Source organism: Tenebrio molitor, chromosome 9 (genome assembly GCF_963966145.1).
Source record: "Tenebrio molitor chromosome 9, icTenMoli1.1, whole genome shotgun sequence".
NCBI classification, from domain to species: domain Eukaryota; kingdom Metazoa; phylum Arthropoda; class Insecta; order Coleoptera; family Tenebrionidae; genus Tenebrio; species Tenebrio molitor.
This window is the reverse complement of record NC_091054.1, coordinates 19,654,778-19,682,717: the sequence shown is the minus strand read 5'-3', so window position 1 is coordinate 19,682,717 and position 27,940 is coordinate 19,654,778. Positions and strand designations below refer to the sequence as shown.

The following is a 27,940-nucleotide window of genomic DNA, read 5'->3' as shown; positions in this document are numbered from 1 at the left end:
ACACCTCAACAGTTACATTTTCTGTAACTAGGCAAACAAAACTCATTATAAAAAAAGAACAGAAACATTCACAACCAGTTTTTAATTAATATTATTATTACAAACATGAACAAATTAACAAAATTAATGCAAGCGGGAGTGTATGCCTTCACGTCCTTTACTTCTTCTGTTTATAATCGAGATAGTGGCAGGCGCACTTGGCCGCAAGTGTGACAACCACCCCCAAGCCGAAAGTGATGACGTGCCACAGATACGTCATGGGAATCGTTGGCCTCTTTTTGGTCATGGTGCAAATAAAATTGATCTTACTGTCAGTGTAGGGCGGGTATCTCGCATTCTGCAGTTTTTCCCCCAACTTTCCGGTATTTTTGATGAGAGTTCCCTTCTTGTGAGAGAAAGTGTCGAAGGTGTACTTTCCGTGGTAGGCCCCCAGGCCGCTGTTGCCGACGCCTCCGAACGGCAAGCTTTCGCAGGAAAAGTGCATCAAGGTGTCGTTGACGCAGACGCCGCCACTCGACGTGTTCTTTATGAACAGATCAACGTCGGTGTTCTTGTTCGAGAAGACGTAGAGCGCCAGAGGCTTCTCTCTTTGATTGATGAAGTTGATGGCGTCGACGGCATTGTCAACGTTGATAATGGGCAAGATCGGACCGAAAATCTCTTCCTGCATTATAGGGTCGGTGGATTTGACGTCCACGACGATCGTGGGTTGGATGTAACGTTCCTCCGCGTCGCAGTCACCCCCGTAAACGATTTTCGTCCCGTCGAGCAACTTAACGATGCGTTTAAAGTGATTGCTGTTGATGATGCGGGCGTAATCTGGCGATTGTTTGATTTTGTCGCCGTACCATTGCACCATGACTTTCTTCGCACTTTCGATAAACTTCTCCTGCACTTGTTTGGAGCAGAGGAGGTAGTCTGGAGCTATGCAGCTTTGTCCGGCGTTGATGCACTTGCCCCACATGATCCGGTTCACCGCCACGTCGATGTCGACGCTGCTGTCGACGTAAACGGGACTCTTGCCCCCGAGTTCTAACGTGGTGGGAGTGAGAAACTTAGCAGCCGCTTCGTTGACGATTCTCCCGATGTGGGTGGACCCCGTGAAGAAGATGTAGTCGAAACGGAGGGCCAAAAGAGCGTTGGTTTCGGGAATTCCTCCTTCGACCACCCTGTAACAGTCGTTATCCAGATATTTGGGAAGCAGTTCGGTGATCAGTTTGGAACTGGCGGGTGACATTTCTGAGGGTTTGACGATGGCGCAGTTTCCGGCGGCTATGGCGCCGGACAGCGGAGCCAAAATCAACTGGAAAGGGTAGTTCCAGGCGCCGATGATAAGGACCACACCGTAGGGCTCGCTGTGGATGAGCACCTGGTCCATCACGTTGACCAGAGTCTTTTCTGGCTTCTCCGGCTCGACCCACGACGCCAAATTGTAGATCGCGGTGCGAGCGTCGTTCTTCAGATAGTCGATTTCGGCCAGCAGGGCTTCGTTCTTGGGCTTGTGCAAGTCTTCGGCTAGCGCTGCTTGGATAGCGTCGCAGTTTTCTTCGTACAAGCGCAGTAGCGCCTTCAGTTGGTTGAGACGGAAAGGCGTGCTTTTGGTGACTCCGCTAGAAAAGGAGTTGCGGAGAGTCGCCAAAATTTCCGACGGGTTGGACATCTTCGCCTGAAAATGGACGTGAATTCGTGTAAAGTGTGCCTTACTTTGCTCGTTCCAGTTAAAGTTCAAACGATAAACTGCGGCTTATCACTGCAAGATAACAAAAGACTTGAGTGAAAATAAACAAAAAATATTTGCTAATCACTCGACTCCACCCGCACGATGAAGCCGCGACAAGTACTACAAGACTAAAGCCATAAAAAGCGGATCGATGACACTCACCGTTTAGGTGCTTCTTGAATGAGGTGAAGAACTGGAGTCCACTCGGTTCGAAAAAATTTAAATTATTATCGTCAAAACTGACTGACCGTCAGACCTGTTGACCTTACGACAATGACTACGTTTTAGTGATCAGTTCGACGCTTCCAACTTGAATGTTGTCTTTGCATGTTATTCCTCACCTTGAAACCGAAATAGTTTAATGTTGATACCATTTTGATTACACACACATAAAAATGGTTATTACTTGGATAAATATGAAAACGCGGTGGTTCTATTTATGTTGGCACTGGAGAAGCTGTTTTATAGATGACCTTCCTCACGCGGATTCACACTGAACGCAACAATCTTAAATTGTATAATAATAAGAGTGGGGTCTTGTTGCTGTGTCATCTGATATCTTGGAAACTTTGTACTCTGTTTACATTCCGATTTCAAAGTAGAAAAATTGAATTGTAATAACAAGTGCGTGAGTTTTTGTAAAATGGGTTGAAATTATTTTTCATTAAAGCCATTAAAGCGCACACTTGTTCCATATTTTTACAAATAAACAGTAGCGAACAAAATGGCATTTTCAAGTAAAAAAAATATATACAGGGTGACTTTGAAAGTTATGCAGATATTTTAACCAGTGGTAGAATTCCACAATTCAGCCAATAATGCCTTATACAAATGTTGATATTTTTCTAGCTAAAGGGTCTAAAAGTTTTTCAAAAAAAGTTTGGGAGCCACTGAATTTTATGGAACACGGGTCAAAAAAAAAATCATTGTTGGGCTCGTTTCTCTTTGTTCTGGTGTCAGGCAGCTCCAGTTATGATAGGAATGGGGGTTGTCTCTAAGGAAATACTTGAACTGTTTGAGTAAATATATTTCAAAATGAGTGTCGTACTTTGGTCATAAAAGTTGGTCTGGACCTGCTGATCGCTGCTGCAGGAAGAGCAGAGGCCTGTGGACGAGGCCGCAGTTCGGTCTTGCACCGTTCAGCCGCGGTTCTCTCTTCTACAAAGAGTAGGGGTAGTTCACCCTGTGTCGCAGACACATACCTACCACCCGCACTACGTCTACTTGACACAGTTACCTAGCCTAATGTTTCTTAAAGCTAACATCATGGTAGATTTTGTTTGTTATCATTTAATTCAAAATTAAGTCACTTCGACAAGAACCTCAATCTTAATCTCAATTTCAATCACAAATCACAAATGGAGAAAACCGATATTGTGTTTGATCTATGGCGAAGCCCGTGGACATTCAGAGTTAGCACGGCAAATCTACGGTGAAAGGTTTCCTCAAAGGATACTTCATACTTCCTAATACTCGAACCTTTGTAAACGTTGTACAGCATCTTCGCGATTTCGGGCGTTTCGAAATGAATAAGCACCATCTTGGCCGCCAACGAGAAGATCGCATTTTAGTTGCAGAAGAAGAAATTCTTCACGAAACTGAAAACGAGCCACGAACAAGTACTCGGCTTCTTGCAAATCACCTGGGAGTTTCTAAGTTTGTAGTTTGGCTACGAGTTCAAAACACCGCACAGGAAATTCGTCAAAACAGGAATTCTGAGTTGAGGTGTTCCTTTTAACCTGTGATAGTATGCGTTGTTCTAAAGAGTTTTAGCCAAAGTCACCTTAGTAAAATGTGTACGGCAATGAAGATACAATAAGTTGATTTTTTTTTAAATTTTTGAAACCGGTCCTGCTCAAATTTGCGCTGATTTGTTAGAAATTAGAATTGACAAAAAAAAATCAAATGAGCATGGACGTTAATCAAAAATACTGTCAGAGTTGTCATCTAATTAGTCGGAATGGCTTTATCATTACGAAAATAATGAGCTCACAGATATGTTGCTAATGTATGGGCAATGTTATCACGTTATGAGAATGCAGCTGCGGCGTCCAGAGAGTACGCAGAGCGATTTCCAGAAAGACACCATCCTGGGCCACGTCAGTTATTAATCTAGGACAGCGGAGAAATAGACAGGACCGGACTCAAAATTTTAGAAAACAATAAAAATATACAATCAATTATCTCCCTTAATACAAACATTTTACTAAGAAGATTTAGGCTAAAATTCTTAAGAATAATGTATAGTATCTCGTGTTACAAGGAACCCCTCAACTTCGAAAACACCCTGTATATACTGAAGCTTGCATTGTAAACGATGGCAGGCATTTTGAGCAATTTCTTTGATGTTTCATTTTATGCTTTTATTTACAATTACAGTAGGTATTACTGCGTTGTTTAAGCCTTTGTCGTTTTCTGAATAAGTTGCAGGCACTATTTTATCATCACTTTACACATTTTATCAAAGATTCATGATGAAACTCAAAAATATTTAACGATAAAGAGATGAGATCTGTCACTTTTAATAAAAGTTTTTTTATACTGATTCAAATATGTAGATGCAACGAAATTTCCATAAACAAAAATCTTCTGTGTCGCATATTTTTTTGTATTTCACGGCCTTATGGTAGTGAAAAAAAAATCATGTAGGTACATATTATTGGTACAGGGTTATTCTCGTAAGATGACGAGCTTGGCCAGGTAAAAATGCAACCCAAACTACATTTTACAAAGCATATCTGTCATTGCATTTTTCGTTCATATTTAGTATGTGAAAATGTTTTAGAACCGACATGATCCTACTGACCCATTACCTTTGCGATTTTAATTGCTTATTATTGTTATTATTACGCTATTATTGCGTAAAATTTTACAATGCTCTTCCTTTGCATCTTAAAAATATGGGCTTTAAATCCTTCAAACAACATTTTAAGCAATTGTTAACAGAAAATGTATTCTATTCTTTCGAAAAGTTTTTTTCATTCATGAAGTCCTTATACATTTTTTTTTAAATATTACTTGTATCTCTTTATTTTATTGTTGTTTTTTTTGGTATTTGTAGACAATGTGTAAAATTGTATGATTTATAACACGCAAATACATTATTAAATCATTGAGATAGATACGTATTTTTCTGTCAGAACTTGACATTCATTAGGCTGACGTTAAACGCTATCTATGTTTTATGTGCATTATGATAATGTAATAGGGATCGAGATAGCTTTATAAATCGTATTTTGGGTTGTACTTTTACCTAGTCAGGCTCGTCATCTTACGTGAATAATCCTGTAGTTAGTACCTAATTATTGCGTTGGGGACTTATAACGAGCGTTCAAAAAATTGTGGTCAACCAGGCACAAACCTGACCTGGCCTAACCTCGTTACAGAATATACTATTATGAGGGTTGATTAGGCGCACGAGTCCCAGGTGTAGAAAATGAGCCGTAGGGGAGTTTTCTATGGGACGAGTGCGCCAATGCCCTTATAAAACGAGTTTTTTGTTATTTTTTCGAATTTGCATCATTTTTTAAATCTTTAAAACAAAAAATTAAATTTTCAAATTCTGGGGAATTTTGTATTGGGTAATTCAAGATAACGGATGCAACTACGGTGTGATCAAGAATCTGTTCTCTATTGGTAACAATAAAATTTAGCAAATTTGAAATTTACCATCAAAGGTTCATTTTTGTAATAGCATAAACATAACCGGCATAACCAAAAATGTTTTTTGTAATTTGCCTCCATTTTGATTCTCTAATAGACATATTAACAAACGCGACGTCATCATCTGGGATGTCCTTATAGCCATTATTTCACGGAACATTTTACGAAAATTTTTAGGTTGGCAAAGCTTGATCCGTCATGCGTGTCAGTTTAAATTACAAAATGTGCAAAGAATTATTTATCAGGATTTATCAGGCAACAAATTCGCGACCGTATTTTTGGCAATTTCACGTATTTCAGCGGACGTACATGAAAGATTATCTTCCATATTCGTGTTTTGTGACAGAATTTGGATAAAACAAAAGGCGACTTTGAAGACTTGATGAAATTTTCACTTTTAAAATTAAGACATTACCAACCGCCACAAAAATCCCTAAATCGAGGAAAGTAAACATTTTTGTTTAAAAACGACTTGAAAAGGGCAAATTACAAAAAATAGTATAAAAAACTCGTTTCATAAGACCTTATAGTATAAAAAACTCGTTTCATAAGACCTTGAAGCACTCATTCTTTAAAATAACTCGTGGCCACGCCACTCGTTTTTTAATCTTGAATTTGTGCTTCAAGACTGGTCTTATGAAACTTGTCTTTTAATATACTATTTAATGTCTCAAGTTAAAAAATTCAGTCAGTGCGAATTACGAGACAAAAAACACCAGTACTTTTCAATTGTTTCATTGCTAACAGACTCAGTCATTGTTGATCACGCTGTACATCTACAACAGATGTTAAAAAGTAGAGTTTGAACGTTAATATTGGAAGTTTTTTGGTGTAAATGACAATAAAACACTGAAATATTGATAAAAAAAATTTAGAGATGTATTAAACCACGAGTGCTTTAATAGATCGCCATAAACGACTCCAACTTGAATACAATAATAGACCTATTAGAGACGCAAATTCGAAAAAAACTTTTTTGCAAAAGAAACAATTCGCGCCGTTGATTGTTCGCCAAATAAGTGATGTTTGATATCTACGGTTTGACAGCTGACGAAGCTACGCCACAAAAGCGAATACTAGACCACCGTATATTTTTTTAGCATACGTTACATTTAATACCATTTCTCTACATCTGCCATGTAATTGAATTAAGTCAAGGTTTACATTTCTTGTTTAACTTGTCCCACTAATTTTTATATTCTACCTGCTATAAATAGCCGCTGTCCTTACACCTTGAACTTGGTTAAGTCGTTGAATTAACTGCATTATTACGACCGTCAATTGTTAATTGTTGATTTTTATAATTTTGCGCCTAACGACCTAAAGAAAAATTATTCTGATCGTTAATACTTAATCACTTAATTTTGCTAACGTTCATTAGACATTAAATTAGAAAACAACAAATTATTTTAATTATGCTTAACCTCCGCATGTGATCGTTACTGTATTTTATACCACCGAGTAATAACTGATTACGAAAATTGTTCAAAAAAGTTAATAGTTTCATTATTTGTCATTGAATATACATTCTGTTATTATTTTTAATTTGATTGTGTGCAAGGATAACCGACACCTTGACTTGGACTGGGAAATACAATGTAGTAGGTATTGTTCGCGTTTTCTCGAAGGACCAGATTTGCGGTATCGTTTGGCGCTTTTAAAATTGGTGAAGCAAAAAAAGACTTATTGAATGATGTTTTTGGTTTTATTTTTTAGTTGCAAGTGCGATACAGAACGAAGAAGGGTTTGCGTTAGGGGGGGTGGTAACCCCCACCAGTGGTAGGGGTAACGACCTGACAGGTATATTCATTTATGCCTGGTGCATTTACAATATTTACATTACGACTGTCAGCTTACTTGGTGTACGGTGTAGGTACATATTTATTACATGATACAAAAATTCATCTAGCTTGTTTCAAACTGATTATTTTACTAATATGTATGTACTATTGCGAGCACGGAATTTCGGGCAGACTTGAAATTTGACTGATATAAAATGTGAAATAGGCTTTAGGTGCTAGACGTATTAATAACCTCATTTTAATATCCACTATTGTCACATATCATTTTCACAAATTGCATTCATCAATCCTGAAAAGTTGCAGGTGCTTAGATGTGATTTTCCAAAAACTGAAGAGTGTTTTATTAAATTTTGGAAATCAATAGCCAAAATGTAAAATAATTGTGCATAATATTTGTGACAGTTTATTTTGAAGTCCAGTCAAAATTAATTATGACATTTATGACAATAAAGCTTAGACTACATTGGGTTTTTTTAAATGACATTTAAATTGCTGCCCGAAATTCCATGCTCCCAATAGTACATACATACTTCAAATTAAAAGAAACAGCGAAAAAGTTTTTACAGCAAACATTTTCGCTGCTTCACCTTCTACCGAGCGATCATTTAAAAAATAAATCGAGTTTGCTTTGGAGCCTATGCTATAGCATGGGTTGCCATAGGTAACACGCCGACTCGATTTATTTTTTAATTGATCGCACCGTATAATGGACGTGTATGTACTTACGAAAAAAAAAAAAAAATCTTCACATTTATTTCTGAAAATAAATATCTTTTTTGGTTCGACACTGTCAGAATTTGAGAATTTTCTCCTATGTGAACGGATTTTGGTAAATATCACAACTTGTCAAAACAAAACGTCAAGCTAATTTTAAATATTTTAAACGATTTGGAGCTTTTAAGGGGCTCGTCGAACCAAAAAACGTTGTATTCAACCCGTTCGTGTGTAAATTGGGCCTTTTTTGGCACATGTGGGCCATTTTAAAACGCGAGTGAAACGAAAAAAGGCCCAATTTACACACAAACTGGTCAAATAAACTACTATTTTCTATAATTGATTCAAAAAATTGGTATTCACGCACAGTTAAGTATCGAGCGATCAAATTAATTTGTAATCGAGTCATCCATGGATTTGAATCCGATTGCTATGTCGAGATCTAACCTGTGTTTCGCGCTGTGTTTATTGGAGCGTGGAGTTCAAGTAACGACATACGATTTCGGATTCATGGATAACTCGATTACAAATTAATTTGATCGCTCTTTATCTATGCGTGAAGTGGGTCATTTTCTTACATACAATTTTTTTTTACCCTGTTGTAAGATTAAAACTATACTGGGTGCCCCAAAATTCGCGGAACAACTCAATGGGGCAATGTCAACTCATGTTAGAAGATAATGAGAAAAATAATTAAAAAATTCTATACCTCTTAGATTTGAAGATATGGGGGCTCAAAAGGTGCAACTTTGATCGCGTTTGACTACTTGTCTTTTACTAGCCAGTGGCATAATAATTCTGAACGATTGTGATCACTGATGCGATCAGGTTTGCAATTATTTTCTTTATTATTTCCAGCATTTCCAAGTGGTAATTTTATGTCCGTTTTACCTCAAATAACGTAGGTACGGCAACATGGCTTTGATTTTTCTCTCTCATTTCCATGGATACAACAAAAATGAACTATTTGCAACTATTGGGATAGATAGAATGTTTTTAAATGTTGCCACATTTAGTGTAACGAATAGGTCCATATCTTCTACAAAAAAGAAGATTGATTTTTTAAACATTTTTTTTACCTGATTTTTTAATGACTACTTAAAAACGTACTGCTAAGTTGTCCCGCGAAACCCAGTAGAAACCATACATAACAGTGTGTGAAATGCGATTTCACACACAAGCTTTTCTGTTTTTCACTTCACACACTGTTCTCTATTAGTTACCTAGCAACATGGTCACTTCAGATTTCTTTTAAAAATTTGAATTTTAAAATTTAGTTTTGAAAGCAATTATACAGAGTGGTCCCGATATAACCTGCCAGAAGAAATCCAGTAATAGGTGATGATGAGTAGAACTGTCACTGTCATTTTTTAGGTGAAAAGTGCGGTGATGTGAATTTTATTTATTTTATTTTTTTAAATTAACGATTGAATCCAAAAATATTGAGTTGTTTTGCAACCAATTCTAAAAACATTGAGTTGTTTTGCACCCAATTTAACTCCTGTGTGTGAACGGTGTGTAGGTACCTACCTACTCACTTATTCACATCATTTTAATGTTTTTTATATGGAGCGGCAACCATACGTTTTACATTCAGTTTTTACGCCTACTTGGACTACAATCATTTATAATAACCTTGAATTTCTACAATCGATACACAGTGAGGATTTTATTTCACTGAACATCAACACTGTTAACCCTATGTTCAATTTAAAAAAAATCATGTCAATGCATTACAAACAGTTACAACATATCCAAGCAACCTCTGATGATAAACATGGAAACGCATGTTCAGCGAAATATTTAGATTGTCACTATAGTTTCGAAATGAAATACTTTTAGGCACGAGTAACTACCTAAAAGAAATGTCATGTAATGTCATTTTTTATTCTAGAAGAATTCAAACAAATATGTAATGCCATTTCATTGTTACCAACAGATTCAGTCATTCTTGATCACACCGTACTTTGGTATGGACAACTAAATTTAAAAAAAAATCTATCTAGGTTTCGGAGGGAAATTAGGTAACCGTTCTTGTAAGGCACGCGTTATAAATCCAAAGACGATTTTGATGAGAATTTTTTTAGCACATACTGTATACATTGCAACTAAGCTAGAGTGATTTTTCGAACTTGAGTCAAGTCAGAAAGCAAGGATTGTCATTAGTCATTTTTGATAAAAATAATTTAAATAATTTCCTCAATAGAGCTCGTGATAATACCTTTTTTAATGCTTTGGTTTCAACCGATAAAGGTTACACCTTTAAATTTAAGTGAGAATCGTCCTCAAATGTCACATGATTTATATTGACAAATCACAACTCCGAATTGTTTGAATAGCAACCAATCACAATTTAATTAAGCGGAAATTTTCCCTAGGGAAAATTTCCGATATAATTTACCTAGGGAAAAGTTTTTTCGGGCGATTCTCTTCCGAATATGCCTCGGGACAGGTATACAAGGTGTCCCCAAAAAAAGAAGACGAGTCCATAACTCCGTTATTTATCGGAAGATTTTAATTATCTGTACACCAAATTAAATGGTTGTTAATAGGCTACAAAGCGGCTTAATAAATTCACGTATAGCCCCATGGGCTTCAAGGGTAAACTGTCAAAATATTTTTTTTCAAATGAGATTACATATATTTTTTCGTAATTCTGATAGAGATTTTTATTCTGAAAACAACAATGTATCACAAGTATACACTTAAATACCAAAAATTTACAAAAAAAAAGTAAAAAAACGCTACTATCGTCTATGTTCCATTTTGCGCTAAACATTGGCGGCGTATCTGCGCAATCCCACATGTTATTATTTGTCATTTGTTTTTTCAGCTACCTTAATTTGGTTATTACATTGCGATGCAATGCATTTTGACAGCTTTTCGCTTGGTGCTCGTCATTTGTTTCAAAAGTTGGTGTTATTTTTTTTATGTGAAGTTATACTTGTGATACATTGTTGTTGTCAGAATTAAAATCTCTATCAGAATTACTAAAAAAAAGTATGTAATCCCATTTGAAAAAAAATATTTTGACAGTTTAGTCTTGAAGCCCTTGGAGCTATACGTGAATTTATTAAGCCGTTTTGTAGTCTATTAACAAACATTTAATCTGGTGTATAGATAATTAAAATCGTCCGATAAATAAGGGAGCTATGGACTCGTCTTTTTTTTTTTGGGGACACTGTATATCGCCAGAAATTTTTTCTTGCAGTCCAAAACTCGTGTTTGTCGCTCAAAATTACCTTCGGGCTGGCGTCCTTGTGTAATTTTCTCGCTACAAACACTCGTATGTCAGGACTGCTCGAAAAAATTTCCGGCAATATATCTGTCCCTTGGTATATTATACAGGCTGATTCACGTAGCCCGTTCATTAGAAACTTTCTGATTTCCCCAAATCATATTAATATGAAAATTGGTAGTTGACTATAATCGATTACTCCAAGTTCAAATGAAATATTTTCAAAATGGTGGCACTTCCGAAAATACCGGAAATCGACGCCATCTTAATTTTTTTTAATGGAAAGGCCTCATTTTGACTTCACATTTCGATTCTACGTTAAATTTTGAGTTTAGAGCGTCTTTTTGTCAACACTTATCTATCATCGTTTTTGACCTATGTCATCTTTTTTGCAAAAAAGCGAAGTTGCAGGGCTTCATTAACAAATTAATAACTCTTGAACCATCTGAAATAAATAATAGATTTTTTTTAGTTGAATTCCTAAAGACCTGGCCGATCTTTTCCGCCATTAATGAAATTTTTTTAATGTTTCATACGCCTACTGAAATTTTTCAAAATTGCTAATCAAAAAATGTCAAAAACTTCACTTTTTTAAATGGCAACCACCATTTGTGACACTAGATATAAATGTAAAATTTAATTCTAAGCCTACTTTTATTAACATTGTGTATGCCTATTCCCAGCCGTTTTGGCGTAATTTCGATTTTTTGAGTAAAATATTGTTTTTTTTTTATCAAACAATTGTTTTATTTGAATTTTTATTCAAAAATCACATGCAATAAACAGTAAATAACAACGAAATAATAAAAAATAAGCAAATTAACAAAAAAATATTTTCAATAAATTCATTTACATTAAAATATTTTTTTGTTAATTTGCATATTTTTTATTGTTTTGTTGTTATCTAATATTTATTGCAATGCTATTTTTGAATAAAAATTCAAATAAAACAATTGATTATAAAAAATAATATTTTATTCAAAAAATTGAAATTACGCCTAAACGGCTTCAAATAAGCATACATAATGTTAATAAAAGTGGCCTTAAAATTTAATTTTACATTTACATCTAGTATCAGAAATGATAGTTGCCATTTAAAAAAATGAAGTTTTCGACATTTTTTGATTATCAACTTTAAAAAATTGCAGTAGGCGTATGAAACATTGAAAAGATGTCGTTGATAGCGTAAAAAAGCGGCCAAATCTTTGGCAAGTCAGTAAAGTAAAAATAAATTATTTATTTCTGATGGTTCAGGAATTATACATTTTTTAATGAAGCCCTGCAACCTCACTCTTTTGCAAAAAAGATGACATACGTCAAAAACGATGACAGATGAGTATTGACAAAAAGACGTACTAAACTCAAAAGTTAACGTAGAATCGAAATGTGAAGTCAAAATGGGACCTTTCTATTTAAAAAAACAAAGATGGCATCGATTTCCGGTATTTCCGGAAGTGCCGCCATTTTTAAAATATTTCATTTGAACTTGGAGTAGTCGGTTATAGTCAACTACCAATTTTCATATATAATATACCAAGGGACAGATATATTGCCGGAAATTTTTTCGAGCAGTCCTGACAGACGAGTGTTTGCCGCAAGAAAATTACACGAGGGCTTCAGCCCGAGGGTAATTTTGAGCGACAAACACGAGTGTTGGACTGCAAGAAAAAATTTCTGGCGATATATATCTGTCCCGAGGTATATTCGGAAGAGAATCGCCCGAAAAAAATTTTCCCTAGGGCAATTATATCGGAAATTTTCCCTAGGGAAAATTTCCGCTTAATTAAATTGTGATTGGTTGCTATTCAAACAATTCGGAGTTGTGATTTGTCAATATAAATCATGTGACATTTGAGGGCGATTCTCATATTGGGAAATCAAAAAGTTTCTAATGAACGGGCTACGTGAATCAGCCTGTATATGAGAATCGCCCTCAAATGTCACATGATTTATATTGACAAATCACAACTCCGAATTATTTCAATAGCAACCAATCACAATTTAATTAAGCGGAAATTTTCCCTAGGGAAAATTTCCGATATAACTGACCTAGGGAAAAAAAAATTCGGGCGATTCTCTTCCGAATATACCTCAGGACAGATATACAGGGTGTCCCAGAACTGGCTCCCCAGAGAAAAAAGGGAGCCTTAGGGCGAATATATTAACGTGTATTTTGAAGAAAAAAAGTCCTATCTCAAATGATAACCGAGAAAAGACATCCTGAAGTTGACCAATTAGAGTTGAGCATCATTAAGGTGGAATAATCGCAATTTTGCGTTGCCTAGGTTTCCTTTTTATCCGTAAACCTCTATAATTCTGTCCATTTGATTTGGTCCACTACATTTATTAGAATGATTGTTTACGTCAGTTTGACATTTGTTATAGAATTTCGCTGCGATATTTAATTCAAGTGTATCATTTAACATGTATTCTTCCTCTGAGTACGTAGATATGATTCTTACTTTTGCGCGATGTGGGAACAATGCACGTGAAGCAGTAAGGTTGTACCGTGACAATTTCCACAAAGACAAAACAATCCTGAAATTAATCGCTCGGGGTCGAGAAACGGGTCAGATGCAGCCAATTCGAAGAAGAAGTTAGGGGTGCTCCAAGAAATGCAAGGACTGTCGAACACGAGGAAGCCGTACTGAATGTCTTTGAGGAAGACGGCACGAGTATTCGAACAGTTTCTCGTGAAATGGGTTTATCCAAGAGTTCGGTGCAGAGTTCTAGCTGATAATAGGAGGCATCCATACCACTATACACGAGTACAACATCTTCTGCCAGAGGATTATCCAATTAGGCGAGACTTTTATCTATGGTTAATAAACCAAAACGATGCTTCACACTTCTTGTCACGGATACTGTTTTCTGATGAGTCGCTATTTTGCCGGTAAGGTTGTTCCAATTATCACAACCTTCATATCTGGGCAGAGGAAAATCCAAGAGAATAATTTCTCAGAGGTTTTCAACATAGGTTTTCTGTTAATTTGTGGACTGGGCTATTGGGCGATCGTTTGGCAAGTATAAGCGTGGTGGATCCTTCCATTTGTTAAAATTCCGAATCCCCGGCTCTAGATTGGACCGTTTGAATTCCCCGCAAGATTAACGGGGGCAAGATATGCTCAGTTCATTGGAACGGAGCTACCTGATTTACTTGAAATTGTACCTCTTGCTTATCGCATAAATGACTGGTTCCAACATTTTAGCAGAAACGTTCGGGAAATTTTGGATAACCAATATCCACAGCGCTGGATCGGTCGAGGAGGACCGCATCATTGGCCTGCCAGGTCTCCAGATCTGAATCATTTATCGGCGGCCCATAAATTCAGAGGCTGATCTGAGAGTTTAAATTCAGGAGGCTTTGTTTCAGTTACTGAAGAAATGATAACTAACGCTACTACACGAAGTTTGTTACGTAGAGCACAATTGTGCATATAAATGAATGGTGGTCATTTCGAACATCTGCTTTAACATTGTTACCTATTTAAATAAATGGTTCTTTTTAGAATCGCCATTTTTATTGTTTTATTTCGAATTTTGCAATTGTCAAGTCTTGATGTTGATGACAGATAAACGTCAACGAATTTTTATATCGGAAAACGTCAAAATTCCAGTTGCCCAAACATTTTATTGATTTGTGCGATATCAGAGATTTTTTGTTGTTGTTTAGCAACCGATCGGATTTTTTAGTAATCCCATTTGAAAAAAAATATTTTGACAGTTTAGTCTTGAAGCCCTTGGAGCTATACGTGAATTTATTAAGCCGTTTTGTAGTCTATTAACAAACATTTAATCTGGTGTATAGATAATTAAAATCGTCCGATAAATAAGGGAGCTATGGACTCGTCTTTTTTTTTTTGGGGACACTGTATATCGCCAGAAATTTTTTCTTGCAGTCCAAAACTCGTGTTTGTCGCTCAAAATTACCTTCGGGCTGGCGTCCTTGTGTAATTTTCTCGCTACAAACACTCGTATGTCAGGACTGCTCGAAAAAATTTCCGGCAATATATCTGTCCCTTGGTATATTATACAGGCTGATTCACGTAGCCCGTTCATTAGAAACTTTCTGATTTCCCCAAATCATATTAATATGAAAATTGGTAGTTGACTATAATCGATTACTCCAAGTTCAAATGAAATATTTTCAAAATGGTGGCACTTCCGAAAATACCGGAAATCGACGCCATCTTAATTTTTTTTAATGGAAAGGCCTCATTTTGACTTCACATTTCGATTCTACGTTAAATTTTGAGTTTAGAGCGTCTTTTTGTCAACACTTATCTGTCATCGTTTTTGACCTATGTCATCTTTTTTGCAAAAAAGCGAAGTTGCAGGGCTTCATTAACAAATTAATAACTCTTGAACCATCTGAAATAAATAATAGATTTTTTTTAGTTGAATTCCTAAAGACCTGGCCGATCTTTTCCGCCATTAATGAAATTTTTTTAATGTTTCATACGCCTACTGAAATTTTTCAAAATTGCTAATCAAAAAATGTCAAAAACTTCACTTTTTTAAATGGCAACCACCATTTGTGACACTAGATATAAATGTAAAATTTAATTCTAAGCCTACTTTTATTAACATTGTGTATGCCTATTCCCAGCCGTTTTGGCGTAATTTCGATTTTTTGAGTAAAATATTGTTTTTTTTTTATCAAACAATTGTTTTATTTGAATTTTTATTCAAAAATCACATGCAATAAACAGTAAATAACAACGAAATAATAAAAAATAAGCAAATTAACAAAAAAATATTTTCAATAAATTCATTTACATTAAAATATTTTTTTGTTAATTTGCATATTTTTTATTGTTTTGTTGTTATCTAATATTTATTGCAATGCTATTTTTGAATAAAAATTCAAATAAAACAATTGATTATAAAAAATAATATTTTATTCAAAAAATTGAAATTACGCCTAAACGGCTTCAAATAAGCATACATAATGTTAATAAAAGTGGCCTTAAAATTTAATTTTACATTTACATCTAGTATCAGAAATGATAGTTGCCATTTAAAAAAATGAAGTTTTCGACATTTTTTGATTATCAACTTTAAAAAATTGCAGTAGGCGTATGAAACATTGAAAAGATGTCGTTGATAGCGTAAAAAAGCGGCCAAATCTTTGGCAAGTCAGTAAAGTAAAAATAAATTATTTATTTCTGATGGTTCAGGAATTATACATTTTTTAATGAAGCCCTGCAACCTCACTCTTTTGCAAAAAAGATGACATACGTCAAAAACGATGACAGATGAGTATTGACAAAAAGACGTACTAAACTCAAAAGTTAACGTAGAATCGAAATGTGAAGTCAAAATGGGACCTTTCTATTTAAAAAAACAAAGATGGCATCGATTTCCGGTATTTCCGGAAGTGCCGCCATTTTTAAAATATTTCATTTGAACTTGGAGTAGTCGGTTATAGTCAACTACCAATTTTCATATATAATATACCAAGGGACAGATATATTGCCGGAAATTTTTTCGAGCAGTCCTGACAGACGAGTGTTTGCCGCAAGAAAATTACACGAGGGCTTCAGCCCGAGGGTAATTTTGAGCGACAAACACGAGTGTTGGACTGCAAGAAAAAATTTCTGGCGATATATATCTGTCCCGAGGTATATTCGGAAGAGAATCGCCCGAAAAAAATTTTCCCTAGGGCAATTATATCGGAAATTTTCCCTAGGGAAAATTTCCGATATAACTGACCTAGGGAAAAAAAAATTCGGGCGATTCTCTTCCGAATATACCTCAGGACAGATATACAGGGTGTCCCAGAACTGGCTCCCCAGAGAAAAAAGGGAGCCTTAGGGCGAATATATTAACGTGTATTTTGAAGAAAAAAAGTCCTATCTCAAATGATAACCGAGAAAAGACATCCTGAAGTTGACCAATTAGAGTTGAGCATCATTAAGGTGGAATAATCGCAATTTTGCGTTGCCTAGGTTTCCTTTTTATCCGTAAACCTCTATAATTCTGTCCATTTGATTTGGTCCACTACATTTATTAGAATGATTGTTTACGTCAGTTTGACATTTGTTATAGAATTTCGCTGCGATATTTAATTCAAGTGTATCATTTAACATGTATTCTTCCTCTGAGTACGTAGATATGATTCTTACTTTTGCGCGATGTGGGAACAATGCACGTGAAGCAGTAAGGTTGTACCGTGACAATTTCCACAAAGACAAAACAATCCTGAAATTAATCGCTCGGGGTCGAGAAACGGGTCAGATGCAGCCAATTCGAAGAAGAAGTTAGGGGTGCTCCAAGAAATGCAAGGACTGTCGAACACGAGGAAGCCGTACTGAATGTCTTTGAGGAAGACGGCACGAGTATTCGAACAGTTTCTCGTGAAATGGGTTTATCCAAGAGTTCGGTGCAGAGTTCTAGCTGATAATAGGAGGCATCCATACCACTATACACGAGTACAACATCTTCTGCCAGAGGATTATCCAATTAGGCGAGACTTTTATCTATGGTTAATAAACCAAAACGATGCTTCACACTTCTTGTCACGGATACTGTTTTCTGATGAGTCGCTATTTTGCCGGTAAGGTTGTTCCAATTATCACAACCTTCATATCTGGGCAGAGGAAAATCCAAGAGAATAATTTCTCAGAGGTTTTCAACATAGGTTTTCTGTTAATTTGTGGACTGGGCTATTGGGCGATCGTTTGGCAAGTATAAGCGTGGTGGATCCTTCCATTTGTTAAAATTCCGAATCCCCGGCTCTAGATTGGACCGTTTGAATTCCCCGCAAGATTAACGGGGGCAAGATATGCTCAGTTCATTGGAACGGAGCTACCTGATTTACTTGAAATTGTACCTCTTGCTTATCGCATAAATGACTGGTTCCAACATTTTAGCAGAAACGTTCGGGAAATTTTGGATAACCAATATCCACAGCGCTGGATCGGTCGAGGAGGACCGCATCATTGGCCTGCCAGGTCTCCAGATCTGAATCATTTATCGGCGGCCCATAAATTCAGAGGCTGATCTGAGAGTTTAAATTCAGGAGGCTTTGTTTCAGTTACTGAAGAAATGATAACTAACGCTACTACACGAAGTTTGTTACGTAGAGCACAATTGTGCATATAAATGAATGGTGGTCATTTCGAACATCTGCTTTAACATTGTTACCTATTTAAATAAATGGTTCTTTTTAGAATCGCCATTTTTATTGTTTTATTTCGAATTTTGCAATTGTCAAGTCTTGATGTTGATGACAGATAAACGTCAACGAATTTTTATATCGGAAAACGTCAAAATTCCAGTTGCCCAAACATTTTATTGATTTGTGCGATATCAGAGATTTTTTGTTGTTGTTTAGCAACCGATCGGATTTTTTAGTAATACCTGAGGACGAGCTTCCGGGATTGGTGAAATTAAAAACTTTGTAACTCGGTAATTTGAGCTAGCAGAAAATTAATTTTAGTCAATTTAGAGTCTTTTTTGTTGTCGGCACATGCCTGTTTTCTCTGGGGAGCCAGTTCTGGGACACCCTGTATATCGCCAGAAATTTTTTCTTGCAGTCCAACATTCGTGTTTGTCGCTCAAAATTACCCTCGGGCTGGCGCCCTCGTGTAATTTTCTTGCTACAAACACTCGTGTGTGAGGACTGCTCGAAAAAATTTCCGGCAATATATCTGTCCCTTGGTATATTATACAGGCTGATTCACGTAGCCCGTTCATTAGAAACTTTTTGATTTCCCAAAATGATATTAATATGAAAATTGGTAGTTGACTATAACCGACTACTCCAAGTTCAAATGAAATATTTTCAAAATGGCGGCACTTCCGGAAATACCGGAAATCGATGCCATCTTTGTTTTTTTAAATAGAAAGGCCCCATTTTAACTTCACATTTCGATTCTACGTTAACTTTTGAGTTTAGTACGCCTTTTTGTCAATACTTATCTGTCATCGTTTTTGAACTGTCATCTTTTTTGCAAAAAAGTGAGGTTGCAGGGCTTCATTAAAAAATTTAAAATTCGTGAACCATCAGAAATAAATAATTTATTTTTATTTTACTGACTTGCCAAATATTTGGCTGCTTTTTTGCGCTATCAACGACATTTTTTTAATGTTTCATACGCCTACTGCAATTTTTTAAAATTGATAATCAAAAAATGTCGAAAACTTCATTTTTTTAAATAGCAACTACCATTTCTGATACTAGATATAAATGTAAAATTAAATTTTAAGGCCACTTTTATTAACATTATGTATGCCTATTTGCAGGCGTTTAGGCGTAATTTCAATTTTTTGAATAAAATATTATTTTTTATAATCAATTGTTTTATTTGAATTTTTATTCAAAAATAGCATTGCAAAAAATATTAGATAACAACAAAACAATAAAAAATAAGCAAATTAAAAAAAAAATATTTTAATGTAAATGAATTCAGTGAAAATATTTTTTTTGTTAATTTGCTTATTTTTTATTATTTCGTTGTTATTTACTGTTTATTGCATGTGATTTTTGAATAAAAATTCAAATAAAACAATTGTTTGATAAAAAAAAAAACAATATTTTACTCGAAAAATCGAAATTACGCCAAAACGGCTGGGAATAGGCATACACAATATTAATAAAAGTAGGCTTAGAATTAAATTTTACATTTATATCTAGTGTCACAAATGGTGGTTGCCATTTAAAAAAATGAAGTTTTTGACATTTTTTGATTAGCAACTTTGAAAAATTTCAGTAGGCGTATGAAACACTAAAAAAATTTCACTAATAGCGGAAAAGATCGGCCAGGTCTTTAGGAATTCAACTAAAAAAAATCTATTATTTATTTCAGATGGTTCAAGAGTTATAAATTTGTTAATGAAGCCCTGCAACCTCGCTTTTTTGCAAAAAAGATGACATAGGTCAAAAACGATCACAGATAATTGTTGACAAAAAGACGCTCTAAACTCAAAATTTAACGTAGAATCGAAATGTGAAGTCAAAATGAGGCCTTTCCATTTAAAAAAATAAAGATGGCGTCGATTTCCGGTATTTTCGGAAGTGCCACCATTTTGAAAATATTTCATTTGAACTTGGAGTAATCGATTATAGTCAACTACCAATTTTCACATTAATATGATTTGGGGAAATCAGAAAGTTTCTAATGAACGGGCTACGTGAATCAGCCTGTATATGATAATATAATTTCAGATATTGTTGAGCCAAATATACCTACTTGACACTATAGCAAATATAAAACAGAAGTCTTTACATGGAGATACTTTAAAGAACTGGAACAACCAGAAATTACATAATACATATTCAGGCTTCTCATGCATGGCTTAAGAAATCAAATAAACTAGGCAAAAATGAATAGGGAATTCCACAATTTTTCTTGAAAAGCAAAATAATTGCCCCAATCCTCCCACGTATTCTTAAACACAAGATAAATTTAAAATGCTACAGGTACTTGAAACATTACATTTAATGTGTATATTGATATATTTCTAACACATTTCATTACACATTTTAAACTGTATTTATTAAAAATTCAAAAAAAGAAAAATTCCCTATTCATTTTTGCGTAGTTTATTTTTTTTATATTTGCAATACAAGATCGTGTTATAAATACAAGAAATTATAAAAAAACACATAATGCGGTTTGCAATCGATCATTGATAAATATAGGATTTGCGGAACTGAAGGGGAAACAATTGAACACATATCATTTCTTCTTGTACCGTTTTGGCTCAAAGCGAATATAAGAAACGTCATGATATATTCGCTAATATTATACACATGTTAAATTCAATTTATTAAAGAATACACAACCACATTATACAGGTGATTCTCAAATAAGTTTGGAAAAAAAATGTGGAGTATCCTTGACACAAATTAATTCTGCGTAAATGACTTTTGGAGGTGAAATCAAAAGGATGGAAATTACCCTATATCCTTGTACAAAGTATCTATAAAAGAACATATATCAAGAGTCCTGTGGAACTGTGCGGCTCTATATTTTTTTTTTTGGCCGAACTATGTCAAGCCGTTGACGCCGGCAAATTAGATGTCAAATGACAAATGTCAAATTATTAATTAAATGTTAGCGTCAATTGTGAGTTTGGCGTCTTAGTTGTTTTGCTTGTGATTTTCTTCAACAGTCTTTATCAAAAGTAAAACGTTTTTCCGCATAAGTGTGAACTGTGAATACCAAAAACAAGTTACGAAGTAGGAAGGTACGACATTTATTTTCGTACGTTTACAGTAAGTAATAAGCAATCTTTTCAGTAAACCGCAATGATTTTATCGCTAGAGCAAAACAACTTCATTGTGATGTCGTATTACCGAAATGGTACCCTGCAGAATGGAGAGTGGGTTTATTCTAATAAACGCTTACAAGGAAGAATTTTTCGGAAAATTTCCAAATGATAACATGCGGAAGCAAATTTAATTCCACATGTTGGAAGGATTGTGGATAGATTTGTGGCAACTAGAAGTATCGAAAAAGGTAAAACTGTAGGAAGACCGCCAGTGAATGACGAAATTGTTGAAGATTTACGCCAACGAATGGAACAAAACTCAAAAAAAAATCCCTTAGGAAGTTATCACTTTAGACTGATGTACGGTCGGTGGACAAATAAAACTGAGACACTTAAAATTTAATCTATGTACCTAAATCAGACCATTGATTTGTCAATATATTTGTCAATGTCTATATGTATAATATGTCATACCAAAGTTAACCTATTTGTGATAAAGCCGTAATTAGACGATGCAAATTTGTAAATTTTGACTTCTATGATTGTCATTTTTGTCCCAGTTTTATTTGTCCATCGACTGTACCACTCTCCACTTGTCAGAAAATTGTTAGAAAAAAAACCCGATGGCATCCTATAAAGGTTGAAGTATGGATTGCTGCCTCACGAAGGAATTTAATTGCTTTTATTATAAAAATCAAAGAACCTGTCATTAATGAAGTTACATAACCTCTATTTTTCTATTTGGTACCACAATATGCGACAAAGCGGCAAAAATCAAATATGTATATTCGAGTTCCACAGGACTCTTGATATATGTTCTTTTATAGACATTCTGTATTTTCAACGCCTATGAATAGGGAAAATTTGTCCGAATTTGTTCACTTCATTAGCAACCATTGTTACATCAACTCCACAATAAAGTTGTAGGTGCAAGCACACTGCTTTGTAAATGTTTCTATGGAAATGATCGAGAGGAATAATGTTACGTTTGTGACTGACAGGCACATTTTACCTTTGATTATTATTGTTGCTAAACTACCAAGATAATCAGGTAATCACCTTTAACTCAGCAGCGTACTAGCAATTTTGACCAAATTTTCAATCATTTGTATCTCGAAAACGAAAACACTTTTTTCTTCAAACGTCCGTAAAATATGACATTGCACTGCTGCATTGATAATGCTAAAGTGTCACTTCATTGTCATGACATCTAACGAGTTGACCAGCGTCCGTGAAGTTATTATCTCCGCTGAGGAGCGTCCGTGAAGTTATTATCTCCGCTGAGGGCATCCGTGAAGTTATTATCTCCGCTGATGCGCGGCTGTAAAGTAAACTAGCTAAATCATTTTAAAGTCCTACCTGGTTTTTTAACATATCTTAAATAATTTGTTATGAAGGTTTGAAGAAAAAATAGTATAATGTTATTCGGAGCAAAAATGGTTTTATGTGCTTTGGCTGGTTTGTCTGCCTCACTGCGTTCGGCAGCCAATCTACCAGCCGCAGCACATAAAACTTCATTTTTGCTCCATGTTATGAAACATAATATATTATTATAAGAATTTTTTTTTGTCTGACTTCTTCTCATCATCACCAATTACCGGTTTTTTTTTCCAAACTTATTTCAGAATCACCTGTAGTTATAAACCAGGGGCCCGTTTCATAAAAGTTACAATTCACAAATGACAATTACAAATCGACAAATTTGTTGGATTTGTCAAAAGTTTCGTTTCATAAATCTACAATTGACAAATACAATTTACAAACGACAAACAACGAATAACAATTGTCATTCGGACCAAATACAGGGTGTTTTTGAGATGCGTGCACAAATTTTAACCACGAGCTATGGGCTTCATGTAGAACTCGGAAAAAATATCTAAAAAATTCTATGTCAAAAAATAAAATGACATTTATTTTTTGAGCTACAATTTTTTTTAATTGCTTTTAGTCTTCTACGTTGTCAAACAACCTCGTAGGTAAAATTTCGGCACATTTTAAAGATACACCCTGTATATCATATTTTATAAAACGTACACCAATGCGGTTTCCTTGTTTTAAAGCATATTTCCTATAGGTTACTTCGCATTGGCGTACATGCGTACCAATGCGGTTTCCTTGTTTTAAAGCATATTTCCTATAGGTTACTTCGCATTGGCGTACCGCTGGGTGGTGGAGGATTAGTATGGGTAAGTAGGATCATGTCGGTTCTGTCATCGTTCCAAAACATTGTCAAATACAAAATATGAACGAAAAATGCAATGACAGGAATAGCTTTCAAACTAATAGAATAGGTACTATTCAGGACACGGAATCTTGGCCAACATTTTTTTGCATTTCTAAAAAAAAATGATGTAAACCAACCATTAGTGCCATTAATAAGTGACAATTATTAAAAATTACTTTGAAGTTTTTCTTGTGACATCAAAAAAGCAGGGAAATGGCATTATCGAGTCAAAAGTTGGGTAATATTTAATAAAGGGCAGTTCACACATATTTGTCAGTTAAATGTCAGTTGTGGCCAAGATTCCATGTCCGGAATAGTACCTATAATACTTGGATTCCTGATTTAATTTTTAAATAGCAAAACACAATGTATGCTTTGTAAGATGTAGGTATCGTGCAATTACAATCGTAATGTTTATTTTATTAAACAATGTTACAACATACCGGGTGTAGAATGGATTTTGGTAAAAAAAAAATTGTACCTAAATTTTTTTCTAATTATTTTCTAACACCTGGTTCTGTTAGAGAAGAAAAATTAAATACATATTAAAAATCTATGGATAAAATAGTAATAGCCATGACTCCCGACAATAATAAAGTTCATTTTTTGACAAACGTAACGAGTTTGCTGATTCCTCAGAGAATGAACTCTTTTAACAAAGAAGAAAAAGTTAACTTCGTAAACATTTCTTGCATTCTATCCTGAGCGACTAATTCCAAGTTTGACCATGTCAAATATCATACATTGTCATCTTTGGTTGCTGTGTTGTCACCTCGGTTACACTTCACAGCTATTGCTATTTTGACAAATTCCTTTTTCCATTATTGTGTACTTCCGGAAGAGGTTAAAAAACAAAAATAAAATAGAATTGGGAACCATTTTTAAAACTTTACAAGTTTTGTATTTAAGGTTTGTTCTAAAATAATAAGAGGAGCCAATATCCAAGGATTTTTAATTATCCACGTAAAGTGCCTGCTTCAGTTCCAGCGCCAACTTTAATAACAAATTCAATGGATCGCTCGATATTTTGGGTTGCATTTTTACCTGGTTAGGCTCGTCATCTTACGTGAATAACCCTGTATAATATGTAACTGCAAAAGTGCAAAAATATGTAGGAGTATCCACGCACGTCATACTAAGCATTAAAAAAATTCAGTCAGCAACGCTTTCTTGTATGGTTTTATTGAAATACACAATATGTAATTAACTTATTTTACATTTTTTGCAATCAACAATTCGGAGTGTAGGACGTGCACATTTCTCGTAAGTATAAATTATAAAACATGCTTTTGAACTGGACATCTTTGAGAACCAAGTTTCATACAATATTTTCCAGCCGCTTTATCCAGCATATCAACACTTTTTATATCATTGTAACTGAATCGCTGATTGCAGAAAGGGTACAAGTCAGTGAACAGAAATTTTGAGACACGCAAAAACATTGCTTTTTTTGGGACTTGCGTATGATTATTGATGGAACTTCAATCAAAAATCAAATACATATTGAAACACTATCCTTTTCAGCAGTATTTCAAAATATTTGCTTTACTCGGTTAAGACATATTCTAAGAATATGTTCCGTTACTGGACATTAGCAACCGAATTTTTGGTTAAGTGTTCCGATACTAACAGATTCCTGAAATATAATATGGATAGTTACGGAATGGCTGTCAACTGAAAATGGTAACTTATCTGTCACCAAAACGACCGGCGAATTTAGTTCGGTCATTTCGGTTAAAAATTTTTTTGACGTCAACGTTAGCTGATTACTACTATTCAGAACTAAAGATTCTTTGTAATAGTTTAGTACCTTTTATCGAGTAACTTGATTCAAAATGAAACAAGAATCCGTAAGTATTTTACAACAAATTTAAATTTCGTACGAAAAGCATAACCAGACCATTCCTTTAGTACCAGATTTTGCAGATTTTCAGTAACCAAACTGTCAGCTGTCATTTAAATACCGGTTACTTACGGATTGTAACGGAATATACTCTTAGTGATTTTTCAAGTAATAATCACAAAATGCTAGAGAACATGACGTGTATCCTTTCTGCAATCAGCGATTCAACTGTTATACTTCGTCCAGCGAGAGATTGGGCGATTTTAAATTGTAGGCTTGTAACCCAACACTACAAAATGCACTAGAATATAAGTTTGAGAACGATTGTAAAGATTACAATAATGAAGATAAATAAAGACTAAATAAACGAGATTTAGGTAGAATAACTCAATATTTAAAGGGTATAAATTCTAATCATCTAAATAACTGTATTCAATCGATTTTAAATAAAAACAGAATACATTGTTTAAAATATAACGAATATAATGAAACATTAATAGAAATTAAACACACTTTATTACAAAAATTGAATATTTATTCTAAACGATTAAAAAGATATAAAAATAATAAACAACGGAAATTTGAAAACAAACTATTTAGAAATAATGAGAAGTTGTTTTACAAAAATTTAGCAGATAATAAAACTCAAAATAATAATGGTATACCAAATATAAATGAAATTAAAGAATTCTGGTCAAACATATGGTCAAATGAAGTTCAATTTAATAATCAGCCAGAATGGATTCTTAATTTAGAAAATGAGATAACAGATAGTAATAATCAGTAGTAATATAACGAGTGACATGGACATTGCTATTTCGACTGAATTTTACGAGTTGCTATGATCTTGGAAATATAACGAGTGCGAAGCGAAGCGTAGCACGAGTTTTATTTCCAAATATCATAGCAACGAGTTATTCAGGAGAAATATAATCAGCACATGTCCATGTCAAGAGTTGTATTTTACATGAGAATTTAACAAACCAGAACCACAGATATTTAGGAAACGGTATTTATTAACATTAACATAGGCATTTATAACATAAGTGCTTATTCACAATGGACATAAGACATAAGAAATACATAAGAGATACCTAAAAATAATTTATAAATTTGGGCAATTGGAAAATAATTTATGTGTCCATATAACTCGAATATGATTCTCCATGCCTTTTTGTACACAACGTTGTTCACTGAGGTCACTTCTCATAAGTTACGTAAAAATTAATAATATATCCACTGCATGTATCATGAATTTCTTATGCCTTATGTCAAGCTTATGTCCATTGTGAATAAGCACTTACGTCTTAGCAGTACTATTGGGGACAAAATACTTTGATCGTCATTCTTCTGTCACTTCAAAACAAATTAATGTAAACCAAGCATTAACGTCAAGTCAATAGTGATGACAATTTCAAATTATTGACTTTTCTCTTGTCAAAAATATGGCACTTTCCACCATTCAAAAATTTAGAATCATTTCCCTTGTTTCTGGGGGATTGTCCATGGGCCAAATTGCCTTGTGGAAACCTTTTCAATTTTTCCTCCTAGGAATATCTCCTTCAGTTGTCCATTTTTCGGTATTTAACATTTTGCAATGATGAGTTTGACAGTGACAGTGGTTGACAGTAGTAAAAAATAAGGTTAACCGTCCTAATGCTTGCTTTACAACTTTATGTCAGTCAACTGACTCTGACATTTGTCCCCAATAGTACAATCCATTTGTTTCCATTTCTGCAATTTTTATAATGACACTAGCTGACCCGGCGAACTTCGTACCGCCTCAGAATCAATCAATGTTGTGTGAACTTATTAGGTGAATCAAATTAAGTTTTTTTATTAAGATAAAATGAATAATTAAAATGAATTGAAATTTAATGATTTAATGCATACACAAATTTAATAAAGTTGGTTGCAAAAAAAAAACGGGAAACGAAAATTTGACAATACGGTTGGCTTCAAAAAAAAACGGGAACTGTCAGAAAAAGTTCTGTCAGATTTTATTAAATTTTTATAGTTTGAAACGGCCTTTTAGAATTTAGGTTAAAAAACTGCACTTATGTGTCAGAAATACTACTGTCAAACAGACACAAATTGACATAAATTGACAAATTAAATTTTCAGTTCACATTAGGTCAAATTTCATTTCCCGTTTTTTTTAAGCCAACTGTACCTATCAAATAAAGAAGTGTAAGACTTGGTTTTTGCCCAAGGGCGTTATCCCTTCAATATTTGATAATTACTCGGTCAGACTCATCGGTACACGTTAAATTAGACAATATCAGCTACAGTCGTACGATAATCTAGAATCGGACTCACCTCCACCTCATTCAGTCATTCAAACGGTAAAGCACAGGTCTGGACTCGGGTTTACTCAATGGGACGGTACAAACATGTAAACGATAAACACCTGACACATCTGTCACAAATCAAGGTCATACAGTGACTCACCCGGGGGATTCCTCCCCCTAGCCCGATCATGACGAGGGGCTCCAATCACAGGCGTCGTCTTCAG

At 34.7% G+C, this 27,940-nt stretch overlaps 1 pseudogene; it reads right to left on the bottom strand.

Annotated features, from left to right (window-relative positions):
- Positions 1–63: 63 nt before the first annotated feature.
- Positions 64–27,763, bottom strand: LOC138138543 (aldehyde dehydrogenase, dimeric NADP-preferring pseudogene; annotated as a pseudogene).
- Positions 27,764–27,940: the final 177 nt, after the last annotated feature.